Source organism: Nycticebus coucang, chromosome 5, assembly GCF_027406575.1.
Source record: "Nycticebus coucang isolate mNycCou1 chromosome 5, mNycCou1.pri, whole genome shotgun sequence".
In the NCBI taxonomy this organism is placed as follows: Eukaryota; Metazoa; Chordata; class Mammalia; order Primates; family Lorisidae; genus Nycticebus; species Nycticebus coucang.
This window is the reverse complement of record NC_069784.1, coordinates 64,257,975-64,275,577: the sequence shown is the minus strand read 5'-3', so window position 1 is coordinate 64,275,577 and position 17,603 is coordinate 64,257,975. Positions and strand designations below refer to the sequence as shown.

The 17,603-nt window shown below is 46.9% G+C and overlaps 1 protein-coding gene across 3 annotated transcripts in view; it reads right to left on the bottom strand.

Moving 5' to 3' along the window:
* Positions 1-17,603, bottom strand: part of ANKRD6 (ankyrin repeat domain 6) — a 234,471-nt gene that overhangs the window by 103,028 nt on the left and 113,840 nt on the right. Inside the window, exon 1 of one of the 3 annotated variants that reach the window (XM_053591003.1) lies at positions 2,817-2,921. The exons of the other annotated variants lie outside the window; for them this stretch is intronic. The gene's annotated coding sequence lies outside the window, so the exon portion shown is untranslated. Of the gene's footprint in view, positions 1-2,816; positions 2,922-17,603 lie in introns of those variants that run through there. 3 annotated transcript variants of the gene reach the window in all.

The window sequence follows — 17,603 nt, the reverse complement described above, 5'->3', positions numbered from 1 at the left end:
AAATAGGAGGTAATTAAGGCGAAATTTGGTCATAAAGGTGGGCCCTGACCTGATAGGACTAGTGCGTGTGCATATATGCATCCCACCCCCGCAGTGCACACATGTGGAAGAAAGACCCCCCTGCCCCCAGCCCCCATGAGGACAACAGCCATCTGTAGCCCTGAAGACAGTCATAGCAGAAACCCATCCCTGCTGGACTTTGACCTGACACTTCCAGCTTCTAGAACTGTGAGAAATCACATTTCTGTTGCTGGAGCCACCAGCCTGTGGTGTCCTGTTGCCGCCTAGCAGACTAGACAGCTCCCCCACGGTGCAGCGGTTGTTAGTGGCTGAGGCTGGCCTCAGTGTACTGAGCTCCTGCGGGGCAGGAGTGCTGTCCTGGTCCTCCTGCATCCCTGGAATATAGGTGGCCTTTAATGCCCAGTAAATGAACGGCGTTAGTCATTCATTGGTCTTCAGGAGTCTGTGGCTCCCAAAAGAAACAGAGGAAGTGCTCACAGCGTCAACCGGTGGCTTTTCTATCCAAGCAGATGAGGTAGGCTCCGGACCCTCCCAGAGGTAATTGGGGGTGGGTGTGTAGTCAGTCTTCCCTCACTTGTTCTCTAAAACAGAGGCGTTCAGCTCCTAGGGCCAGAACAATCACGATCTTGAGGCAGCTGGTCCTCAGGGAGACATACTCTGCGAACTTCCTCACCACCCTCAGCCCTGTGGGCTACAGCCCCAAATGTTAAAGAAAAATCAAAATAAGAAACACAAAATAACAATAAAACCCGTCCCTCAACCCCCACCTGCTCCTTAAATCTGCTTTGATCTGCTTCTTTCCCTTCCTAGTATTTCCAGCGAAACCTCCTCCGTCACACTTATTTTGTGGGGCACGGACCCTGTGTGTGGGGGGGTCATTCGCACATGATGTACAGAGAGGAGGTGAGGACAGTTTTTCCTGAGAAGGGCCTCAGAGGATGTACAGGGTTTTGTTAGGTAGAGAAGTGGGGGAAGACACGGGCAGAAGCAGCAGCAAGAACAAAAAGCCGGGTGGTGGGAAAGTGTGGGTCACAGGAGGGAGAGGCGTGAGATGGTCGCAGCTGGGGCTCACCACGCAAGGTGACCCCCGGGGTGACACCAGAAGGGCAGGCGGCAGTCAGGCTGCAGGAGATTTTCACATCATGCCAGAGAAATTGGGCCAATTCTTGCGTGTGTGACTGGGAAGTCAGTACAGGGCAGAGTGACTCGTCGTATTTTTGCTCTATTTGGAACTTGGGCACACAGGATTCCATTAGTCAGGGTTTGATGCGACGCTTTCAAGGCTGTGCCTACATGGCTTTGTTCCTCTTTCTTCCCACTTTCTTTCCTTCTTTCCCCCTTGTTTGTTTCTTCTGTTATTCTTTCCTTTCTCTGTTTTTATTTTTCCTTAGATTATTTTTTTAGAGTAGTTTTACATTTACAGAAAAACTGGGTGTGAAGTACAGGATTCCCATACAGCCCTGAGTCTGGCCCCGCCCCCCGACAATTTCCTCACTAGCAGTGGCCGGTCTTAGTGTGGGACATGTAGGACAGTAGCGTGAGTCCGAGACACTGTTGTAAACTGAAGTCCATGGGACCCTTAGGGCCCCGTGCTCACTCTCCACGCTGCACAGCGCCCTGGGTTTTGACAAATGCACGTGGCATTCAAGTCCCAGGCAGAGCTGCCTCTGCCTCTACCTCGTCATTCCTCCCTCACCCCCAGTCCTGGCGACCACTGACCATCCTCCTGTCCCCACAGTTCGCCTTCCCTAAATGCTTTCCAGCTGGGAGCACACCCGACGCAGCTGCCAGACAGGATTCTTCCCTGATGTCAGGCACTCAGAATGCTCCACACCTTTGGGGGCCTGGGAGTGCATCTCTTTTTAGTGCTGAATAATACTCCATTGTATGGATATGCCATAGTTTAAATTTTTTTTTGTTTTTTGTAGAGACAGAGTCTCACTTTACTGCCCTCGGGTAGAGTGCCATGACGTCACAGGACTCACAGCAACCTCCAGCTCTTGGGCTTTCGCAATTCTCCTGCCTCAGCCTCCTGAGTAGCTGGGACTACAGGCGCCCGCCACAACGCCCGGCTATTTTTTGGTTGCAGTTCAGCCGGGGCTGGGTTTGAACCTGCCACCCTCGGTATATGGGGCTGGCTCCCTACTCACTGAGCCACAGGCACCACCCATGCCACAGTTTAACTTCCCCTTCATCTATCCATGGTCGTTTTGGTTGCTTCCAAATTCCAGCAACTACAAATAAAGATACTATCAACATGTACAGACAGATTTTTGTGTGGACTTAAGTTTCACCTCATTTGGATCAATACCAGAAGTCAATTGCTTATCACATGGCAGGGCAGTGTTTAGCTTTGTAATAAACTGCTATAGTGTCTCCAAAGTGCTGTAACATTTTCCATTCCCGCCAGCTGCTTTTGCAGTGACCTAATTGGCAGAAGCAGTGGGGACTCTTTGGCCCTTAACTTACATGATTTCTCTGTTGCATCCCTCCCTCATCGAAGTTCCTCCTTTCTTGGTTTCTGTAGCCCACCCCTTCCTCATTCTCCTAACCATCCCTTGGACCATTCCTTGCTCTCACTGAAGGGCTCTTCTTTCGCTGGAACCTGAAATGTTGCAGGTCCGTGAGAGGTTAGTTGTCTTCTCCTCTCATTTTCTTCTCTGGAGGAGCTCAGTTCTCCCTCTCCCTGCTGCCCACACCCTCCCCTGCTGCCTAGATACAGATGGCTTCGCGTTCCCTTCTGCACTCTCAATCACGGTCTCTGAAGCTCTGTATTTAAACACGAGGCCACCTACCAGACATCCTTCATGGCTGTCCCCTGTTGGCATGTTCATAACCATCCTTCTTCTTCTGAACTGTTCCTTTTCCTGTGCCCACCCTGGTGAGGAGCTCCGTATTTCCCTCACATTTCTCTCACTTTCTCTTCTTCCCTCTCCCCACCCATATCCAATAAATCACCAAGTCCTCCTGATTTGAAACAGTAAAGCACAGAGATCTAAAATGCAAGGTTTGAACTCATTGCCTGGGCTCAAATCCTTAGTTCTTCCACTGACTTGGGGCACAATTTTTAATGGAATAGCAGTTCCCCCCTCAGGGGGCTGCTGCAGATTGAGGTAGTGCTAACTCTATGCAGCGAGGACTTAGACGGTGCGCAGCAAACGTGAGCAAGGTCATGGGGTCACTACTTAGACGTCCCCTGCTTTCTCCTGTCTGCTCTAGCCGCACTGTCGCTGCCTTGATTCGGGTTGTCATCATTTCTTTCCTGGGCTATCACAATGGTCTCTAACCAGATGCTGAAAATGCTTCTTGAAATTAGCTGGACTTGTGGGTCAGGCTGACAGAGGTGAGCCGGTTCCAGCCTGTTCATGGAAGTCTGCCTATGCCGATGGGCTTGACTCAGGGGAGAAGCCAGGACAGTGGCACGCGGGGTTCAGACAGTGAGAGTGCTCTGGCTGAAATGTGTCTTCAATAAAAGGTTGCTTTACACATGACAACACCACCTGGCTAGACAGTTGCTGGGACTTGACATAGCCACTGCGCCCACAGGGTTAAATTCCCTCTCCTCTGAGCCTCACAGGTCAACGAGCCTAAGGGAGATAAGCTCCCCCTTTCTGACTTGCTAGAAAGGGAGTAATGAGAAACTCACCCTCCCCCTTCAACTTGTTCCAACATGGGAAAGACGGAGCATGGAGCTGAGCTGAGGTGCAGTTGGGGCTGTTCCCACTTTGCCATCTGCTGGGGCTGGGGCTGGGAAGGGCTGCCAGGGCTTGGTGCCGATTCCTGGACCTGTCTATATGGCCCTCTTGTCCTCGGTGCTTCTTGTCAAAGAACACTTTATGTGCCCAGACCACGGGGGTTAGCGGGACAGCTGATTACAGGGCTGAGTTCGTGTGGAGAAGCTGTCTGACACATTAGCCTCCCCACTCAAGTCTTGCCCAAGTGCTCACTGCACAACACACTGTGCTCAGGTTTCTCCTCTGCTTGTAACCCTCGATGGCCCACAGTCCCCCAGAACAAAGTCCAGTGACACACAAATCCTGTGTGGTCTGGTCCCAGCCTGTCTCTAAACACCTCTTCTTCTGATAGTCTTCTGCCTCCATCCTGCACCCTAGCTTGGCCATAAAGGTAAGCACCTTGAAAGCCTCATTCTGTCACTTTTGCTTAGAATTCTGCTCCTCCTCCCTCTTCTTAAGACACAGGGTCTCACTGTCACCCAGGCTGGAAAGAAGTGGCACAATCAAAGTGCACTATAGCCTTGAACACCTGGGCTTAAGTGATCCCTGTTTCAGTTTCCTGAAAGTCTTATAGCCGGGACCACAAGTGTGTGTCACTATGTCTGACTTTTTATTTTTTTGGTAGAGACAGGGGTCTTGCTATCTTGCTCAGGCCGGTCTCAAACTCCTGGCCTTAAGGGATCCTCCTGAGTTGGGTGTAAGCCTCCATACCTGGCTAGAATTCTCCTTAGATCTTTTCCAGTTTCCTCCTTAGCCTTCAAAGATTCAAAGGTGTCTAACTCTTAGAAGATACCACCAGCACTCCTCCAGTCTCCACGTCCTACAGCTGAAATCACCCTGCCCTGAGATCAATTCACAGCTCTGCCACTTATTTTGGACAAGTTTCTTAAGGACTATAAGCCCATATCCTCATGTGTAAAATAGGAAAAACAACAGTTTTTTGGTTTGTTTTTTCTTTTCTTTTTTTGAGACAGAGTCTTACTTTGTGGCCCTTGGTAGAGTGCTGTGGTGTCACAGCTCCCAGCAACCTCAAACTCTTGCCTCAGCCTCTCAAGTAGCGGGGACCACAGGTGCCTGCCACAATGCCTGGCTCTTCACTTATTCTTTATCAAATCTTCTTCCTTTCTTTATGCAGATATGGATTTCTTTCTTTCTTTCTTTTCTTTCTTTTTTTTTTTTTTTGAGACAGAGTCTCACTTTGTCACCCCTGGTAGAGTGTCCTAGCGTCATAGCTCACAGCAACCTCTAACTCTTGGGCTCAAGTGATTCTCTTGCCTCGGCCTCCTGAGTAGCTGGGACCACAATGCCCAGCTATTTTTTAGAGACAGGGTCTTGCTCTGGCTCAGGCTGGTCTCGGACTCACGAACTCATGAGCTCAGGCAATCCACCCGCCTTGGCCTCCCAAAGTGCTAGGATTATAGGTGTGAGCCACGGTGCCAGCTTTGAAAACAAGTTTTTATCCATTGGGTTGCTGCAAAAATTGAATGAGGCCAGTACAAAATAATGTATTTTTTCCCCTAACCCAGTGTAATACTTATGAAAATGGACTGGAATCGCATGATGTTGGTACTACTGGCCTCTCTTCCTACCTTCTGAGTAAAAAGACTTCTCCATCTGCCTCTCCTCCTGAGGACGCTGCCCTAACCAGAGAAGTTCCTGGGCTTCAGGGTTCAGAATCAGAGGACAAGAAGCAGAGATAGAAAATAAGGTTAAATTATGAAGAGAGGTAAGACAACAAAGAGGGGAGAGGGCGGGGGAGGAGGGAGAGAAGAGAAAGAGAGGTAGAGGAGACAGAAATACCAGGCAGAATGGGGGGGTGCAAAAGTTTCTGCAGGGTTGCAGTAACCAATAGGTCCTTAACATTGTGAAGTGTGAGCAAATTAGGGAGAAAAAAAGATAAGAAAATAGTTACTAGGGGGCTAAGAATTCAGCTACCTTACTCTTGAGAGCAACAAATTAATGAACACAATTCTTTTAAGAGTTGCTTTTGGCTGCTGGATTGTGCTTCTCTGAATATCTCCATACAAACCTAGACCCCGTAAGAACGAGATTCTTTAGGGTCACCCTGTGTACAATGACGTCTTTCCTCCCACACTCTGAGCTCTTCAGCACAGGCGCTATTAAAAGCAAGTGCCTTCTCTTATTTTTCCATGTGTTCAAATAAATGAATTCTGTAGAGATGAATGGTGTCTGTTCCAAAGGCTATGTCCATGTATTAATTTACATGACAAAAGGTGTGATCAAGCTAGGGATCCTGAGTATATCCTTGATTATGTGGGAGGGTAATCACATGCATCCCATCAAAGAGAGGCAAAGAGAGTTCTGAGACAAAGGAGGAGGAGGCTGTGTGACCACAGAAGCAAAGACCGCAGCGATACGGCTGCAAGCAGGGGCACCTGGAGCCTTCAGAGGATGGACAGATGGAGGGAAGATTCTCCTCCAGAGGGAACGCACGCTGCTGACACTTTCAGACTTCTGACTTCCAGAATTGAGGGAGAATAAATTTCTGTTGTTTTAAGCCACATAGTTGATGGTGACCTGTTACAGCAGCACAGGGAATGAATACGGAGGTCTCACCCATGGCGGATGCTCCATAACTCGTTACTAATAACGCATCTGAGGCATTACAATCATGGCCTGTGCTGCCTTTTCAAAGTCACAGACACACACCCACATGTCATGTGGCCAAGAGCCAGAGAGCCACATGTCACAAATTACTTCTACTATTCTCAGCAGAGGACAAGCCTTCTCCCAGGGCAAGAGGACCCCTCCCCGCAAGTTGGCAGCCTAGGACCCTCAGGGAGACCACTCCGCCCTCTCTGTGGCTCCCCGCTCTCAGCGACACACACTGGCTTCTGCTTATCAAGAGAATTCTCAATTCTCTTATTCAAGAGAATAAGCTTCTGCCCAGTGGCCTCCAGAAATGCTTGTTGCTAACTCTCCGCCTTCATTTCAGGAGTCCTGTTTTAGTCAATCACTCTGTCACGGGGTATTTCTTAACCTAGTATCCATTTGATAGTAGAAATTCCAGCTACCACAACAACTTTCCTCCATCTCCATCTCCCCTAAACCCCATGACCTTCTCTAATAACGATTTGAAAAGCTCTGACTATCAGCAAGCACGTCTAGACTGGATGTGATTTCACGCTGACAAGTGGTCTGGGGACAGGAGTACTGCAGGGGTCTCTCCAGTGACGGATACACACCACACCATGCCATGGCCGGCTGAGGCAGGAATGGGTAGAAGTGGGAAAGTGCCTAGTTAAATGGGCACGCTGGGCAGCTTAGAAAACTAACTTTCTTGGGCCTTAGTGCTCTCATCTGTGAGCTCGGGATGATGACGGGAGCTGTCGACTCACAGGGCAGCTCCGAGCACTGTCCATGGGAGCAGATGCCGAGCACTTGGCAGGGGACATGACACAGAGAGAGCGCTCAGTAAAGGGCAGGTGTGTGCATGCAAGTACAAAGTACAAAGACAACAAGAGGCTAACTTCTCCAATCAGGCGCCCTCTCTCTCCCGGCATCTAATCCTTCCTGTTTCTCTTGCACCTTCACATCCTCTTCATAGTTCCCCAGGGCTGCCCAGGTCTCCTGGCCTGACTCAGCACACAGCATGACGTGGTGTTTGGCTTTAGCACAAAGCTCTGCAGGGACCAAGTGTCCCTGGAGGGAGGGGGGTTAGGACTTGAGGTGTAGCTGGCTGTCAGGGAGACTCCTCGGTCCTCTCCCATGGGCAGGTCATCACACCCCAGGCATCAGACACTGGTGTGCACGGACGCAGCCCAGAAAGATGCCCTCTCCCTCCAAGAAGCACCGGCTCTAGGGATGCCGAGGGCAGGCTTCACAGAAATGCCCTGCCCGACATCGGCTAACCCTCACGTGCAGCTTCTCCCCACCCCTGGTCTGACCTGATTATTTCCCAGCTAAGACTTTCCTCCAAATTGCATATTGTTCATATTTTAACTTTTAGTCATAGATTAACCACAATCATGTTTGGCTCACTAAAATTTTTTTAAGAGACGGATTTTGCACTGTTGCCCAGGCTGCAGTACAGTAATGCAATCACAACTCACTGCAGCCTTGGACTCCTGGCTCATGCAATCCCCCAAGCTCAGCCTCTCTAGTAGCGAGGACTACAGGTGTGTGCCACCATGCCTGGGTAATTTTTAAAATTTACCAATATTACAGGGGCACACACATTCTGGTTATATAGTGTATTTTGTACATTTCAGGCATGCCCAGGTCATTTTAAAAGTTTTTTTATAGAGACAAGGTATTGCTATGTTGCCTAGGCTAGTCTTGAACTCATGGCCTCAAGCCATCCTCCTGCCTCCACAGTGCTGGGATTATAGGAGTGAGCCACCATGCCCAGCCCAGTCCACTAAATTCTTTAGCTAATAATTATATCACATGACAAACACACCAAATTGTCATCATCAGTTATTATAAATGATTCAAAATTAATGTTCTGCTGCATCTTTACAAGAAGAGGTTCCTAAACATGAAAAAGTGGGAAGAGCAATAACAGAGACCTTGAATCGCTTATTTAGATACAGAATTAGCCCCAGAGATATTCATTCCCAAGAGTTTTAAACAGTCTTAAAATAGTCCTCTCTCTTGGGATATTGTTATTATCATGGTTAAATTTTTCTTCAGTGAAAACATATTTAATTAGCTGAGCCTCAGCAGTCCTCAGAGGCAGTGCCAGCCTAAAAATCAGGAAGCTGAATGCCGTTCCAGGCTCAGCCCCCGGGCCAGCCTGCACCTTTCCCCCCTGACTGCTTCTCATGCAAGAGGCGCTGCTTTGGGTGCACAGGGAAGTCTGGGTTCGCTGTGGTGGACAGTGCCGCTTTCCTTCTCTCAGGGGCTTGCCTCTTCCCTGCTCTCAGCGGCAGGGCAGCCTGTCTTTTGGGAGGTTTTCATGGAGAGAACCCATAGACCCTCTCTCCTGCGTGGATCTCCCAGTCCTGGCAGGGCTCGTCCTGGGGGATTCTCTAGGTGAAGACAGTGCCCTACATTCTCTGAGTTCAGGCAGATCCTCTTTGATGACAATTTATATCTAGTTTAATATCAAAACAAAAATGTTGGTGGGAAGAGGGTGATAGAGGAAAAAAAGAGGGACCAGGGGAGGAAAGACAGTGTGAGCAGACGGCCAAACAGGAAGGCGGCTTCTGCCAAGAGGTGCTGACTCCGCGGAGCGAGTGTCACACCCCCCCCGCCCAGTCCCTGCTCTGCTCTCAGATATTTGTTAAGTAAATGGAATGACAGAATTTATTACATTTTCATAGTCTGCACCATGTTTAAGATTTTATTTTAAAATTAAAACTAGAGGCAGGGAAAACTTGAAAATAATTAAATATACGTGTGTATACATATTTATTCTTTTAAAAATTTGCATAGAAGAGTATGTGAATCTTAAGTGTACAGCATGCTGAACTGTCAGACAGAATGTACCTGTGTGATGGCCGGCACCCCAGAAGGCCCTCACGGCCCTCCTCATCACTCCCCTCCAAAGGTAATCACCGTCCTGACTTCTGAGATCACAGACTGGTTTCACCTGTTTTTGTACTTCACGTGGATGGAACCACCTAGGACGTATTCTTTCCACTCAAGACTCTGTCTGTGAATTCATCCACGTGGTCACAGCTCTTTCATTCTCACTGCCCTACAGCACTCCACCGTGTGATGTGCCACAATTCTCCCATCCATCCCGCTACCGAAGGGCTTTCGGGTAGTTTTATATTTTGTATATTAAAAATAGTGCCCTGTAAACGCTCTTCTATGCATATTTTCTGTGAATACACAGCACATGTGTACACCTAGGAGCGCAATTGTTGGGTCGCTATGGGGACATCCACCTGCATCTGCTCAGCTGCACCCACCTTTCTGTCCACAGCACGTGAGGCACATAGCGTCCCTGTGGCAGGAGGGCTGGGGGCTGGGTTTCTACCACTTACCACTCTGAGAATCAGTGTATGCCTTCAAGAAGTAACATTAAATAAAAATCCATGCAAGAATGAAGCTTTAACTTGCTTTTGTTTGTTGTTATTGTTTACTGAAACAATCACTGCCTGAATATCGCTAACTGTGGAAGGACTGACAGTGGAGGCTGCCCTGACAGCACAGCCTTGCACTGCAGGCCACGCGCCACGACGGCCATGCCACACCACTGCAGGGGGAAGTTGCTTTGCTGGCAGGGCCAGCGTTAAATGCTAGCTTCTGCAAAATAGAGGAAACCAAGGACAACATTTAGTTTCTGACTTTTTAATCAAATCAGACTTTTAAAGTAACTGAATATGTTCCAGCAACAGGAGATTTTCTTAGTCTACTTTGTGTTGCTACAAGAGCCCTCAGCCTGGCAGTTCATAATGAAGAGAAATTTATTCTCCTGGAGGCTGGGAAGTCCAAGACGGAGGGGCCGGCAGCCTGCCAAGGCCGCCTTGCTATCTTATCTAATGGGGATGGTGGGGATCTGAACTCAGCCTTCTGTGAGGAACCTGCTCCTGTGATAAGGGCATTGATCCAGTGATGGGGGTGGGAAGGCTCATGGCCTAATCACCTCCTAATGGTCCCATTTCTTGAGGATATTAAATTTCACCCTGAGTTTTGAAGAGACAGTCAAACCTTAGAGGTGAAAACAGAAATGGAAACATAATTATTACTTTGTAAGTTATGTGTTTTTCAGCCCAGGCATTGAGACTCTGTGTTAACACTCAATTAGCAACACTGCTGACCTGGGGTAATTCTATCAACATAATGACAAAGCTCTCATGGCTGCAGGAACTTCCCTCTTCATAATATGACAGTCTTCTACAGCACTGCCTTAATTTTTTTTTTCCATAGCCTGAGAAGATTCAGAATTTGCAAGTCAAAGCCCAGTTAATTCATAATTACCACGTGATCCAGCACTTCCACTCCTAGGCCTGCCCCTAAGTAAACTGAATGCACATGACCAAACGTTCAGCAGCATAATTCCTAACAGCCCAAATGTGGAAACAACTCCAATGTCTACCAACTGGCAAATAAACAAAGCTTAGTCTATCCATACAACAGATATTATAAAAAAGGGATGGCATGTGCAGTAACAGGGATGGACCTTAAAACACTAAGCCCCATGAGAAACACCAGACACAAAGACCACATAATGCCTGCGTCCATCCACGCGAAACGTCCACAACAGGCGAAGCCGCAGGGACAGAAAGCAGTCAGGGCTGCCAGGAGAAGGACAGGGAACACTTTTAACAGGTACGGGATTTCTTTTTTGGGTGATGAAAGTATTCTGGAGTTAGTGGAGATGATTGACACTCTGGTGAATATACTGACAGACACAGAATTGCATACTATTTTTTTTTTTTTTTGAGACAGAGCCTCAAGCTGTCGCCCTGGGTAGAGTGCCGTGACATCACGGCTCACAGCAACCTCCAACTTCTGGGCTTAAGCGATTCTCTTGCCTCAGCCTCCCAAGTAGCTGGGACTACAGGCATCCGCCATAATGCCTGGCTATTTTTTGGTTGTAGTTGTCATTGTTGTTCTGGCAGGCCCGGGCTGGATTTGAACCTGCCAGCTTTGTCATACGTGGCTGGCGCCTTAGCTGCTTGAGCTACAGGTGCCGAGCCAAATTGTAGACTTTAAAGTATAAATTTTATGGTTTATAAAAATATATCTTTTTTTTTTTATATTGAACCTCATTCTGTTGCCGTGGGTAACCTCCAATTCTTGGGCTCAAAGATTCTCTTGCCTCAGTTTTTCTATTTTTAGTAGAGATGGGGGTCTCACTTTTGCTCAGACTGGTCTTGAACTTGTGAGCGCAAGGTATCCACCCACCTCGGCCTCCCAGAGTGCTATGATTACAGGAAAATATATCTTCATTTTTTTTTTTTTACAGACAGAGTCTCGTTTTATTGCCCTTGGTAAAGTGCTGTGGCGTCACAGTTCACAGCACTCCTGGGCTTAGGTGATTCTCTTGCCTCAGTCTCCTGAGTAGCTGGGACTACAGGCGCCCACCACAATGACCAGCTATTTTTTCCTGCAGTTTGGCTGGGGCCGGGTTCAAACTCTCTGCCCTTGGTATATGGGGCTGGTGCCCTACCTACTGAGCCACAGACACCACCTAATATATCTTAATTTTTAAAAACTTGTGGTTAAGTGCTCAGGCACTGAAATCAAATAGACATGGATTTAATTCTAATCAACTGCATGGTGTATGGCACAGGCAAGTCATTTAAGCCTCATTTGTTCCCTCTGTAAAATGGAGACACTAAAAGAATTATCAGTAAAAAGGAGTTGACCTACAAATGCAAACAGTATAACCTAATTCTTTGTACCCTCAATGAACCTGAAACAATTAAAAAAAAAAAAAAAAAAAAAAGAACTATCAATATGGCCACTGTGAGAACCAAAGAAAGTAATAAACAGAAGGGTACAGAGGCTCACCCTGTAATCCCAGCACTCTGGGAGGCCAAGGTAGGAGGATCCCTCAAGCTCAGGAGTTTAAGACTAGCCTTAGCAAGAGTGAGGCCCTGTCTCTACTAAAAAGTAGAAAAATTAGCTAGGCATGGTGGCATGTGCCTTGTAGTCCCAGCTGTTCAAGAGGCTGAAGTGGAAGGATCACCTGAGCCCAAGAGTTTGAGCTTAGCTGTGAGCTGTGTTGCCATAGCACTCTAGCCAGAGCAACAGAATGAGATTCTGTCTCAAAATAAATAAACAAAAACAATAATAAATACTAAGCATCTGGCACAGTAAGTTACAGTGACAGAAATAGCTCTCAGCCAACTCACCTTTTGACATTCCTGGGATATATTCATCCATGATTTTTATCAAGCCCAAAAAGGATATCACTAAGTTTGCTGTTCAGTCTAAAGAAGAGAACCCTGCCATCAAGGAATAAATGTTCACAAGCAGAGAAACAGCAACTAATACTGAGGAGGTGGCAAGAGCTGATTCCAATGTCTCCGCCAGGGAGCTGTCCAGGGAGCCCCCACTCAAGTTAGCCAGGAACTGGGTGGGCAGGTTGCCACCCAGAGGCAGGTAACACCCTGGAGGTCTGGGAACAAGATATTACCATGCCTGCCAGCTTCCCACACTATCCCTTGGTCCTCAGGTAGGCAGGAGCATCAACACCAGGTGCAGAACCAAGCAAAAGTGGCCCCATTACCTGGCCTCCGAAGCCCCTCGGAGAAAGGTATGATCATGCTTCCAAGACCCAGCTCTTCCAGATCAACCCATTGCCCGATACATCTGCCTTAACTTGTTGCTAGGACAAATTACATGCAATCTCTTACATGACAAGCTATAATAGAATCTTTCTAGTTATTACACTTAGCAATGCCCATAACAGTACCTGAAAACAACAGAAGTTTTCTTAAAAGTGATTATTTCAGTCATGGCCGTTACATCTGTACCCTGTAATTCCCAAGGACTAGGGGAGGGCTGTGGCGGGGTGCTCCTCCGAGAGCCCTCAGGGTGCTCATCTCAGTGCTCCACCACAGCGAGAAGATGCCATATGACAGGAACCCCTGATTGCCTTTGTTTTCCTTTCTTCTTTTTTAGTTTACTGCAATTTAAAAATATATATCAAGTTATATATATGAGCTTTTTTTTTCAATTTTTGGAATGTCATTAGCTTGTTATGCTGTTTCTTTTTTAAAATTATCATGTATTATATAATATATAATACATACAAAATATATATTCATATATGCACGTATGAAGAATTCTGACTGGCATACACATTTCTTGTCTTAAATTTTCATGTCTGGCCAGATGCAGTGGCTCATGCCTACAATCCTGGCACTCTGGGAGGCTGAGGTGAGAGGATTTCTTGAGGTCAGGAGTTTGAGGTTGCTGTGAACTCTGATTACACCACTGTGCTCTAGTATGTGTGGGCAACAGAGTCTGAGACTCTGTCTCGAAAAGAAAGTTTTCTTTCGTGGCTTGGTTGGAAGAGCATCATGGCATTTAAAAATCAGATGATTAGGCTCGGCGCCTGTAGCTCAGCAACTAGGGTGCCAGCCACATACACTGGAGTTGGCAGGTTCAAATCCAGCCCAGACCTGTCAAACAATGACAACTTCCACCAAAAAACAGCCAGGCGTTGTGGTGGGCACCTGTAGTCCCAGCTACTTGGGAGGCTCAGGCAAGAGAATCACTTAAGCCCAAGCGTTTGAGGATGTGTGAGCTGTGATGCCACAGCACTCTACCAAGGGCGACAAAGTGAAACTGTCTCAAAACAACAAAACAATACAAAACAAAAAACAGGTGATTAACATTGCAGAGTCAGATAAATTTAGGATCAAGTTTATATCCTATTTCTTCCTGGCTATTTCACTATAGAAAAGCTACTTAATTTACCTGAGTCTCAGCTGTTTCTTTTGTAAACTGAGCATATTATGCAGATTATCTTCTTGATAAGATGGTTATGAAAATTAAATAAATTAACATAGACACTCTTGGTCCAGATGCCAGCTTCAGTAATGGCCAGTAAATGGTAATCACTATTACTCATGCTGTTATTAGCTAAGACGACCATGTTGATCAAGTTCAATGTTGCTTTCCTCATCTCCTGGGGTCTGAGAAACTTCAGAAGCAACACTTGTATCTGTCACAGGAGAAATTCTGAGTTTAAATGAAGCATTTCTCTGACCTCAGAAATAAAGTTTCTCTGACCATTAGGGATTTGTAGCAATGTCTGACTGGCCCCGGGCAAAATGGATGGAAAACCAACTAGCATGTCACCTCACTTGTGTAAGAGGGAAAGACAGAGGGAACGGGGGAGCAGAGGCTGACACCCAGCACCCACCTCACAACTCTCCCAGCTCTACCATTTCAGCTGCTACCACCAGAACCACCAGCCAGTAAAACTGCACAGCCCCCACCTGGGACGGGGTTTTCTGTACGACAGTGGAGTGGGAGTTCCACAGGAAACCTGCTGTTTCAACCCAGAGATGTGGAGAGTTTACAGACAGAACCACACTGAGACTGGTGACAGAGACATCTGGTGGACAAGTCCCAGAATCTTGAACTCCCAAATTGCCCTGAACTTCCCCTTTACTGGCTGGAGGACAGCAGCCTTCTCCTGCCTAGATATCCTGTGAACACCTCCTCTGAGGTGGCTGCCACACTGGGTGATGTTTCCCTGCTTTAAAACTCTTCCACCCCAGCGGATAGTTAAGGCACGGCAGTGATTTTCAACCAGTGTGCCTTAAAAATTTTAAAGATCATTAACTAAATTATTTTTGAAAGAAGTTCAAAGCACAGTAAGTATATTCTTCTTTTTACTTTTTAAAAAATCAACATAATTAAAGAGTACCGAAGTTTAATTATAGGTTCAAGTGTGCCATGAGATAAAAAATGTTGAAAAACACTGTGGTAGGGTCTCAGCACAGCCTACAGAGTCCCTGCCAGACTCTGTTTGTTTTTTGTATTTTTTTTTTTTTTTTGAGACAGAGTCTCAAACTGTCCCATCTGGGTAGAGTGCCGTGGCATCACAGCCCACAGCAACTTCCAATTCTTGGGCTTAAGTGATTCTCTTGTCTCAGCCTCCCAAGTAGCTGGGACTACAGGTGCCCACCAAAACACCCAGCTACTTTTTTTTTTTTTTTTGGTTGCAGTTGTCAATGTTGCTTAGCAGACCTGGGCCAGGTTCAAAACTGCCACCCTAGGTGTATGTGGCCAGCGCCCTTGCTGAATGAGCTATGGGTGCTGCCTGTTTTTTGTATTTTTTTTTTTGGTTTTGTTTTTTGAGACAAGAGTCTCATTCTGTCACTCTGGATGACAGGGCATGGTGGGCTCTGGTGTCATAGTTCCTAGCAACCTCAAACTCCTGGGCTCAAGTGACCCTTCTGCCTTGGCTTCCTGAGTAGCTGGGACGGTATGTACCTGCCACAGAACTTGGCTAGTTTTCCTGTGTTTAGTAGAGATGGGTCTCACTCTTGCTCAGGCTGGTCTCAAACTCCAGGTCTCAAACTCAGGCTGAGCTCAAACAATTCACCCACCTTGGCTCCGCAGAGTGCTGGGATTACAGGCATGGCCAGGAATAGTTTTGTTCTAAAGGACTTTCAGGGCCCATTGGTAGGTACTGATGGGAGCTGGGGGAGCAGGCGAGGAATGTGACCTGTGAATCAGGTTTGATGGGTGAAAGTGAGGACTTCACCTATAGGGCTCTCCTATGGCTTGAGGTTCAGTGTTCGAGCCCAGATCCTGCAGCTGGTCTTCATGCATTGGGATGGCTCCTTGCAGCCTGAGCACAGTAATAGCTGACAATAAATTACACAGAGATCCTGATACTGCCTTGGAAGAATATTGAGGAAGATGTCGAAGGGCTCAAGGGCAGGTATGGTACAGTAGATTTACTATGAGATCAGTGCCTACCATCTGACCATGAACCCAGGACGGCAGAGAGGTCACTTTCTTATAAAAGGATAAATATGCTAGTTCTGTCCTCTGCTGGCTGGAATTGACAGGAAGAGACGCTGTCATGGTATTGGGCTTTTGAATTGACAGGGATGGTTAGATTTCACAATAGCAGAGGCCAGCCAGTGACAATTAACCATCAGACCATAAATGGATATAACTATCACAACTGGCAGTGAGGCCAGAGTGGCAATCTGGGCACTTTGGCCATTAGGGATTGGGGCAATGGCTGATTAGTCTTGGGCAAGATGGATGAGAAACCAACTATCACATTACCTCCCTTGTATGAGAGAGAGCCCAGGTCTCCCCGAGGAAGGCCCTAGCAATACCCGCACACACTTCATGTGATAAAGAGTTTACTACTCCTGCTGGAAAGGACCTGTCACCACATACTAGGATCACATGCAGACACTGGGGGAAGTAGATTGCCAGATCTTGCAAGGACCATCGGTTATGGGACTGAGCTGCTATCATGGAGCCCAAGAGGCGGTTCTCCAGCTGGAGTGAGGGCTTGTAAGAGGCAGTTCTCCAGCTGGAGTGAGGGCTTGTGGAGCCCAGGTAACAAAGGGGGCTGTGGCCATGTCTGTTTCCAAGTGGCTCTAGTACAACGGTTCTCAATCTGTGGGTGGGGACCTACAGGAACTGTATTAAAGGGCTGCAGCATTAGGAAGGTTGAGAACCACTGCTCTAGTAGGTCCACACAAACTCCCTATGGTTATTTCCCCCGGCCCAAGAGTACAATTCAGACACATAAACTCAGAAGCCAGTAGAACCCTAATACTGGCTTCTGATGTTCTCCACAGAAAAGAAGACCTGTAGATATTACCTTTCTAAAAGCCCATAAAGAAAAACACAGTATATTCAGTCCCTGCAATAATAGCCATCACCCATAAAAAGTAGTATATATTCCTTAACAAGACAGGATGAAGAAATTTCCTCACCACATTTGACTTTTGCCACATCTGACATTACTTCCATTTCCAAGATTTTTAACAACCTAATGTCTGTCTATCCAGTATCAGGGAGACTGAATGTAAAATGCCATTAAAAAAACAAAGAATAAATACATATTGGTGATTTAAAACTAAACAGTAAAAAGTTACTCATTTAGGCAAATAAAACCCCCACTTCCCTCACAAAGTTATATTCTTGTTAATAAACCAGAAATAGAAGTTTTAAAGAGGAAAAACCCGCCACCTGGAATTCAATCTAAAAGGCCTTAATTAAGAATACCTTTGAGTTAATTTTTTGCTCTCACCAGAGTAGGCTGTGGAGTGAAGTGACTTAGCACTGAATCACTTACACTAGGGATCTAAGCAATTTCAGGTGTCAGAGCAGATCCAAGCAGGGAGACAAAATTCTTGAGGTTACAGAAACACATCCTGCTCTAATTTGCCCTTATTTGCCTGCATGGCACTTTGGCACAGAGGAGATACT